Source organism: Carassius carassius, chromosome 13, assembly GCF_963082965.1.
Source record: "Carassius carassius chromosome 13, fCarCar2.1, whole genome shotgun sequence".
NCBI classification, from domain to species: domain Eukaryota; kingdom Metazoa; phylum Chordata; class Actinopteri; order Cypriniformes; family Cyprinidae; genus Carassius; species Carassius carassius.
Window position 1 is genome coordinate 4,649,695 of NC_081767.1, and position 9,831 is coordinate 4,659,525.

Here is a 9,831-nt window from a genome sequence, read left to right on the forward strand (position 1 = left end):
AAAAAAAAAAAAAAAAATCACACTATGGAACAGCCTTAACAAGACACACTGCATGCTTTTTCCCAAGACTCCTGGGAGCTCTCTGTGTGGAGAGATTTGGGCACTGAGGCTTGTTGATAACCCTCCTCCGCGTCCTTTGAGAACTCACCACAAGAGCTGGGCCCTGCTACTCATCCCCCAGGACAGCCATATTCTCTATTCTCATTCATCTGCCTTCACATGTGGAGAAAACCAATGAATGTGGCTTATTATAGCTGCAATTTGGTGCATTGTGGGGGATGAGACATTCTGACTGCGGACCTGTGATTGTACCCAAATGGAAAAAGGACCCAGGGGGCCTCATCACACACTTTTTGTCTTGCTAAACATTTAATGAAGTGGATGTGCTTCAGTAATAAGCTAATATGAATTAGGCTGCAAATTGTTGTGCTAAAACAAAGCTCTCTCTTATGTGAAAAAAGAAATTTGCTTTATTGTATTGAATGTGCATTTGTTTTGTAACTCAGATTTTGAATGTATATTTTTAAGAAACCATACTTGCGGATAATATAGTATTAATTAAATCAACTTAAGTTTAAGTTTTGCCATTAAATTATATTTTAAATCATTTTAATAAACTTTTGTCATTAAGAAGTACACTTATTTTGATGTGTAGGCTAACACACTAAAGCACAATGTAAAGCACTTGCTTATATTTTATTACATTTAAAGTGAAAGCATTTTATGCTAAATTCCAATTTCATCTTTACACTGTAAAAAGTGCTACACCCACACAGTAGGTTTTATATATTTTAAATAGTTGTAATCTAGTTTATTTTATTTGTTTTATACTAAAAAGTATAAATATACTTCCTCTTTACTTAAAATATATCACTTTTTATATAACAATATATTTTAAGTAAAACAATAGCAATTTATTTGGGTAGCTTTTTGTATGAGTTTGTTGTGTATAAGAAATGTTATAAAAGTGAGTTGACATACATAATTTATTTGAGCAGCTGTCGATGTGGCATGTGTGTTCATCAAACGTAAATATTTAAAATAAAAAACACAAAAAAATTAAGTTGGCATTATTCCTTTTTCGCTGCAGCGGATCTAAATTTCAGAGACCGATTAACATGGTAAGTTGTGCTAGTTTAAGTCACGCAAAATCGTTCACTTAACTAGGAAGCTAAAATAAGGTTTGCAAATTGTACTGTATAGCTAGCTATCCTGCACACATGGCAAGCTAAGTTGGCTGCACAGTGCTAAGCAGTACATCTTGTAGACAACGATCAGCAGACAACAGCAGTTGAGACCGTATTGTTAATATGAAATTAAACAAGTGCTTTAGTCATGCCTAATATGTCTTAAGACTACTTTGGCTTTAATTTTTTCCAATTATATCACGTTTAATCGTTAGTTAGCATTAACTTAACATGTTAACTGCCATTCACATTTTTGAACATAGACTTGAAAGTGCATGATCCAAACCTATAATTAACGACTGAAAACATTTTGTAACATGATCTTGATGTACAATTTTCATGGTAGATGAATTTAAATTGGGTTTCAAAGGATGCGTTTTGAGATTTTATGTTTTCAAGTGATATATAGTTTCTGATGTTTTCTAAAGTGTGATAGAGAAAAAGGCAACAAAGAAGACTTTTTTGACAAAGGTCAGAACTCCTGTTATAATGTAGGTTTTTGGGCTGCACTCTTGCCATAAATTAATCTATTACTTTTCCTATAATTTTTAACAAAACAAATTGGTAACATATCTATTTAGCAGTCATAGACCTTTCCAACAATATATAGTTTGTCATGATTAGATTAGGATTTAATTGTAATATAGTGAATAAACATAGGTGTCCCACCAGGGGCCAGGTGACAGTTTACAGAAATTAATATTTGACATTCAACGGTAAAGTAAAAGTTATAGACAGCATACGTTAACATTACTTACTGGCTACGCTAGTTTAAGTTAAGGATGACAAACGATTAAAGTTATATTATTGGTCAAAATTAAACCCAATTAAAGTAGCCTTAAAACACATAGAGGCATGAGTACAGCACTTATACACAATCTTTTTTTTTTTTCAAAGTGCTATGTACTGTATATAAAGGTGACTTGACTTATTTAATTTCATCTTCAACACAGTCTCCGGTGGGGCATGCAGCTGTCCTGGGGTGCTCATGTTATCAGCAGCAGAGATGTAAGTGCATTTGATAGCACTGGCTCAAAACCATAAAACTATTTTTAACCTATTACTTAAATATTTTACATTTACCACTGGTTTTTAAACTTATTCTAACATGCATATTTTTTTCTGGTCTTTAGGTAACCAAGCGTTTTTGTTACATGGGGTTTTCAAACTTCACATACAGTTAAGAAAAACTTCAGAATAGATACAGTTACAGCTATAATTATTCCCAGGTAAGTAAAACATAAAGTAAAATTGCAAACAATAGTGTTGGCTCCATACAATTCCATTTCTGAAGTAGGTTTTATGAACCAACCACCAATAGAAGGCAGATATTATCACCTTTCTGCCTCCTACTACTACTGCACTAATAGAAGCTTGATTCATATTGATAAATACAGCCTACTTGGTCAGTTAAATCTCAATTTTGTGAGATGCTGGTGATAGTGTGAGATCTTGTACAGTACAGTGGTAGTGGTGTATGTCTAGGAGGACCTTTTATAGCAATTGAATGGTTGAAATACAGAGGATCTCTGATTAGTGCTACTGTCATCAGGCAGTGAAATTTGATCAGATTTTACTTGTTGACAGGATCCGTCTGCCTATGTGGAGGAAAGGAGAGAAGTGGTACTACTGAGATGCCTACATGAGATTTAGTACATGGGGGAGAGAAAAGAAGACCTCATCAGTGTCCACCACGTATGTATTGGGCTTAAAGCCACTTGTCTAATTTATGTCTGTATTTTATTACTATTGTGATGATATGGGGTAATTAATTTGCTCTTGAAAGATATTTAAAACAGTAATGTGATGACCAATAAGGTACAAGCAAGGACAATTGCATTGTTTTATTGTAATGTATCCTTTGAACCAGAAAAGACAACACTCATGCTACAGTCGACCATGATAGTAAAGTACCCACTCTCTATGACATTGTCATGGTAGACTTCACTCTGGTCGCATGCTCTATTCAAAGTATCCATCTAGTATCCATCACCTTAAGCAACAAAAGTTCAATTTTGACTTTGTATCTTATCTGTCTTCTACCAGTCTGCTATATTCATCTCATTACCTGTTTGTCTGACCAAACTCTTGATTCTTTTTTTTGTCTCCACCAATAGAGTCATGATGAAAGAGAGGTGCACACTGAGCTTGGCAGTTCCCCACTGAAAATATACAGGTGCCATCAGCCAAACGCGATTGGGATTATCATACAGTAGAAGGACAGCCCGTGGTCAGAGGTGTGCCAAACCTGTAGAAAACATGCTGCCTCCTGTTTGGACTTGCCTATGCCCACAACCTCAAATATCACTCAAAACTGGTGTATACTTCTGAGATATATCTGAGGCTCTTTGTGGGATTGGACCCCATGCATCCTTTTGTATGTTTTGTAGGCACTGTTAAAAGTGACACTAGTTGACACTGAAAAAATGTTATTGTCTTTAATCTGTCTTCCCATCTTTTTCTTCTTCAATTGAATTTGTAATTGTTATTGACAAAGTCTGTTTATGTAAAGTGATTAACTGTACTGCTTAGAATATAGACATTTAGATTTATTTTCTGAGGTTATAGCCAGGACTTAATTAAAATGTTTATTCACATTTGATTAGGTTAAATTTACTATGAACATAAAGTTCATAAAACCTAACTAAAATGAGTACAGGTTACTTGTAGCAACACATAAATATGTTACATGTACCAAGAAAATTAGGTTTATCTAACTGAGTAATATAGCACTTATTAGTTAACTCAACTTGATTTTGTTGTGTTTGAATAATGTTACAGAGTTTATTATACTTGAAAAAGGCTGCAAGTTGACTCAACTTAAAACATCCAATGCAGCCACTTGCCTCACTTTTTATAAGTTAGATCTATGTATTACTTTTTACTGTGTACAATGTGTAATTACAATATATTTATTCAAGTTTCAATAGAAATGACATTAAAGCATATTTTAGTTTACCATAAATGATTATATGTATATCCAACAGTTCAAAAAACACTCTTAAGTTCAACTAAATGCATTTAATAGAAACTATAAAACTCTAATATGTAGAGTATTATACGTCTTAATTTAATTGTAAATAACATGCAATTAAGTGTCCAAAACATTAAAGTTTGCACTTAAGTACACTCTTTTAAAGTATATTATTTCCAAAATAGATACTCTTTTATGCTAGTGTACTTCTTTTTTCACAGTAGGATAACTTACAGAGCTAGCCTGCTAAAAAAATGTCATAAACCATTCACACCTACGACAGCTGATCAGGCACATTCCCCAGCACCTCCTACTTGAAATCAAACAAAACAAGATTGTGATCGGCCTCACTTACAGACACACAATGGGCCTTTATATGTGTAAACGAGCTGGGGTGGGGGGGGGGGGGGGGTATGGTGCAAATGTGAATGCAGAACCTGAACAGCTGTGTTTTGTGCATTTAACTAGGATCGACTAACAAGTCTTAACCACACAGGTATATGCTGGTGGCTCCTTAAAAATTACTCCAGGGTCTTGAAGACCACCAGATTTTAATAAAAACACACAAAGACCTTTGCCTTTGCACCTTTCATTCTCACACTACATTCTCTGAAACTGAGTCCTGGACAAAAGGGAGGAACGATGGGATGATAAACAGGGCTATGGAGGGCTTTTGTTGAACATAATGTTTGTATGCTCGTCCTGGGCAAGTGTGCCTGCAAATGTCTTCAGTGGAGAATTGTAGACAGTGTTGTATCAGTGTTAGACAAAAGCGAGTCAGACATGTTGTTCCGACAGGGACATGATGTTGCGTTCTTGTACAGCAAGGAAACAAATGTAGTTTGTGGTTACATATTTAATGTTTAGACGAATATGAATTTTTAATCCTGAACATCATTTCTTTTTTTCCCAGATTGATAAAGGCCTCAGCACATGCATTGGGCTGACATACAAAAACTCAAATATCTAATAAAATAATTTTGACAGTCAATGCAAGGGTGTTTATTCAAACTGTCATATACTGTAAACACACAAGAGAAAAACAAGTGCTATTAAAAGGATAGCCCACCCAAAAATGAATATTCTGTCATTACATACTCAACTTCAAATTTCAAACCAGTATAAAATCTGTTGAGCACAAAAGAATATATTTTGAAGAATGTTGGTAACCAAACAGTATACTAGAATAGTATTTTTTTTTCCATACAATGCGAGTTAGTGGCTACTGTCAACTGTTATCAACATTTTTCAAAATATCTTCTATTGTGCTCAGAAGAGGAAGAAGAAGAAGACTTGAGTAAATGAGAATGTTCATTCTGGGGCAAACTATCATTTTAATTGTATTAAATGTGCTCTTGTAGCGTACTTCAAATATTTAAAGTTTATTTCTAGAAAACTGTACCTGTACTTTTAATGAAATAAAAGACCATATATGTTTAAATAAAGAGAGCACACTTCCATGGCTTTGTTTAACACACTTAAGTACACTTAAGCACACTTTCTAATAATGTCAAACTAAGCATTTTAAAGTACACAATCATGTTGTAATAATCTTTTGTCAAGCTTTAAATAAACATTTGTTGCGTTGACTAATGTACTAAAGCACATGTAAATCACATAAAAATATGCTGCATTTATAATAAATTGCATAGACAATTGTAATACGTTTTTATTTCATTGTAAATAACATATGGTTAAGTGTCCTAAAACATTACTTTGAGTTTGCACTGAGGTATATTATTTCTGTAGTAAGTACCCTTTTAAAAGTATGCTAAAGATCATCTTTCAACATGTAAAATTTTGGTTATATGACATTTTATGTGAGCACATAATGTCTATGTGAAAGCAGAAAATCAATTAAAAACAGCTTTTCTGGAAAGCGCCAATACAGTGTTTCATGGATGCTGACCCGCTAGTCATTAATGCTCTCGGTGTGTTTCTGTGAGTACATCGAAGCAGGATGTGGGCGGTAAAGCCAATCCTCATTCAGGGTCACTTGAGTTCTTCTCTCAACACGGTCTTGTATAACTCTATTCAGTCTTTATGTGTATGTTTCAGCTGACGTGAGTGTGGGTTTATACGTTACTGCATCTAAAACTCGCCACTTTTAAACACCATCAAATCTTTTCTGTAACTGACCTCAGTGCTAAAAACAGCATTGTGGAGTCTTGCATTGCATAACTCATCTCACAACAAAGAGAGGCCTCTAGTGTTAGTGACGAGACCTGTGGCAAGGTTTTCCATTAAGACAGAGAGGTCAAAGATATCTGTGTGTACCTGCGAGGCTAATGTTTATGATATATTAATCACTGAATGTGACCACAGGCTGTAAAATTATCACATACACACCCTCGGTTCTATCAAATGAACTTTAAACAAGTCATGCGTGACAAGTCAAAGGGGGGCACAATACAGGAAATGAAGCCTGTTTTAGGACCCTTTTGATGGAACAATTTAGGACCTCGTGATTTGTTTTCTTGACTGTTTACCAACAAATTCTCATTACTGTGTTGCCAAATACATAAATAAATGCTAAATCTACATTTTCATTACTGTAAAACAGTAATGCAAATCAACTCCAGACATTTTATCGATTTTTTATTAGATAAATGTAATTAAAATCTACTAAAAAAATACTACTATGATGTATGTTTATAACTACAGTACTATATTTTACTTTATAAATGCAGATATCCATCTATCTATCTATCTATCTATCTATCTATCTATCTATCTATCTATCTATCTATCTATCTATCTATCTATCTATCTGTCTTTCTGTCTGTCTATCCGCACATTTTTCTACCTGTCGGTCTATCTTTCTACCTGTCCACCCATCCATCCATCCATCCATCCATCCATCCATCCGTCCATCATCTATCATTTTATTTTGAGGTATTTTGAAGTTTTGGGGAGTTTCTTCAACCCCCGTTTTGACTATTTGGTTACATCCTTGCATCCACCAATCAATTTGCCCATATTTATGTGAAGCACACTGAATTTATGACATTTACTGAGAGTGACAAAGGGAGAGAGATGTAGGAAGAACAGATTAATTACCAGAGAAGGATGAAAAGGAGCTATTTGAATGTGAAAATGTGATTTGAATCAGAAACATGCTGTTTCGGCGTTGCTCTGGGGGTCACTATCCTTGCAATTCTGTCAGCAAAATGCCCTTTTGGTGCAATCAAGGAGCCTGTTTCATTTCTTCAAACGACACTGTTGATAATACAAAGGACAAGGTGATAAAGGATCACTGTCTTTCTCTCAAGAAAGGCCATCTGTCAGACCGTGTGCATGTGTATGTGTGTGTGGTTCAGAAGGATAAAGAGTGGGCATATAATCATCCTAAGCCAAGCTTCAGCCATGTGTGTGTACACAGTTGGTGAGGAGCACCATCACAATCACAAACAGAGCCCGTTCACAACCAGAGGTGACGACAACTTCAGAGACATAAGAATGAGCGACAAGACTGTGTTTAGTACTGTCAGTATACTGCTCAGTGTTGTTCCTACAGGCTATAAAATGAGTGTAAATGTCCTGCAAAACCAGCAGAAATGTGTCAGCACTATTACAGGAAGAGTAAAGCTTTGGCTCGGCTCAGAGGAAGCCTTTAACACTACTTTACATTCTCCTGCTCATATATCATGAAGCGTTGCTCAGTAGTGACCTCAGAAAATGAGTAGCAATGGTGCTGAAGACATGGATATATACAGTGACAAACAGACTGATGAGCTTCAACATGTAGCATTAACTTTATGAGATGAGAAATGAGGACTAGACAATATGATATTATGTTTGCATTATCATATCACCACATATTTATAATATTTTGCATCGATGTAACATTTGCTTTACTATACTCTGCTCCAAGGCTTGTCAAAACATTTCATGCCAAATATGATGATCTTTTCATGAGGACACCCTTCCTATATATAATGACATCTGCATATTTTCATGTATAAGACCCAATTATAGAAGTATGATATTATAAAGACAGATATATTTTATATTGTCACTGTACTAAAATATTATTTTTTGTATATTAAGTATTTTTCTCTGTCTACTACATTTTAAATCAAAATTAATCAGGGTTAATATAGTTACAACTAAAAAGATTGAATAAAAAAAACTAATAAAAACTATATACATATGCTTTAAAAAAACAGTATTATTATTACTTAAAATGAAAATGGAAAAATAAAAATAAAAATGTAATTATCAAAAGCTAATAATACATCAATTCTAATGAAATAACACAGAATTGCATTAGTGAAACAATGTCTGACTATGGATGTGGCTATTGGTTATGTAAGGGAAACAGGTCAATTTAGCTCAAAGGGAATCATTTAAGATTTTAAAGGTAATTTGAACAGAATCACTGTTTCACGGCTGATCACTGAGACGCCCTGCAATTCACTGAACGAGCCGTTTAACATCAAATCTGCGCTGGATATTAATATCCAAACTATAGTGAAAACACTATCAATTAGCACAGTAACAAGATCGGCAGTTTAAGACATTAACTTGTAAGCACAAAACACAAGATACTTCTCTTTTCAATATGAATAAGACTTTATTAGATAAATCTAAGACATATAAACTAATCTAACACATAAACGCACACACGCACACATTCACACAAGTTGCAGGAAGATCGAAAGTTAGGGAAAGATGAGTTTAAGAGAATGGAAATGTGGAATCCCAAGTTCACAGCAATACGTTAAATTGCATAGACATGAACAACCATCAATCACTTAATTAACCATCGCATTGAGTTCCTCAATGAGGTTAAAATTATATTAGATACACCAGTAAAAATGTCTAAAGGTACATTGCCTGTGTAAAGTTGTCGTTGAAATGGGGTTCCCCCCCGATGTCGCTGATTGGCTGGAAGTTCAGTAGTCATTGAAGTGACGTCTTGGGAAGCCCATGGTTGGGCGTTGGCTGAAGATGCAGAGTTGTGTGGCTGGTTGAAGTTGAACGGGCAGTCGAGGTCAGACGGTGTTACAAAACTTAACTCAGAACACGAAACTCTCAAAAGGAAAAGAAAAGAAATAAAGTTTGACGAGACTAGGTGGTGTTTCTTCTCTTCGTGGCTAAGTAGCAGCAGACGTGCAGGCCGAAGCACGCTGGAACCGCGCTCAAAGAACAGTGATGACAAACAGCAATGCTAAAAGCTAAAGCTAAGAAGCAAAGCTAAAAGCATACTAAAAGCTGGCATGACTGATAGCAAAAGCAGAGCTAAAGCTAAAAGCAGACATGACTAATAGCAGAAGCATAGCTAGAGACTAAAAGCAGGCATGACTAGTAGCAGAAGCAAAGCTAACAACTAAAAGCAGAATTTTATGGTGTCCTGAGTATTTAAACTGGCCTGTTGGCCACACCTCAAATGTTGTCTTGACCAATCAGATATTGTCTTGGCTCGGGGGTATCATAAATCATGTTATCTTATCAAGCACATGGTCCGAATTTTCCCGCTCTTGCAGGGTCTAATTTTGGACATGATTCCTATAACAAGAATATGATACATTTGACAAATAACTGATGGTCATGACTGTTTCAAGCAAGCAGATTCAAGCACATACATATGAAACATGAATATGTATCCTTAAGCTATCAAATAGTTATTAAAGACATACACAATAAGGGATTATAAACATGATAGTA

General features: G+C 35.0%; 2 long non-coding RNA genes across 2 annotated transcripts; both read left to right on the forward strand.

The window, feature by feature from the left end:
• The first annotated feature begins 1,083 nt into the window (after nucleotides 1–1,083).
• Nucleotides 1,084–2,353, forward strand: LOC132155546 (uncharacterized). The gene is made up of 3 exons (XR_009437268.1): nucleotides 1,084–1,121; nucleotides 2,141–2,195; nucleotides 2,321–2,353. It is a non-coding gene; the product is annotated as an uncharacterized LOC132155546 (long non-coding RNA).
• Nucleotides 2,354–2,833: 480 nt separating this feature from the next.
• LOC132155547 (uncharacterized) lies at nucleotides 2,834–3,629 on the forward strand. The gene is made up of 2 exons (XR_009437269.1): nucleotides 2,834–2,882; nucleotides 3,305–3,629. It is a non-coding gene; the product is annotated as an uncharacterized LOC132155547 (long non-coding RNA).
• The last annotated feature ends 6,202 nt before the right edge of the window (nucleotides 3,630–9,831 follow it).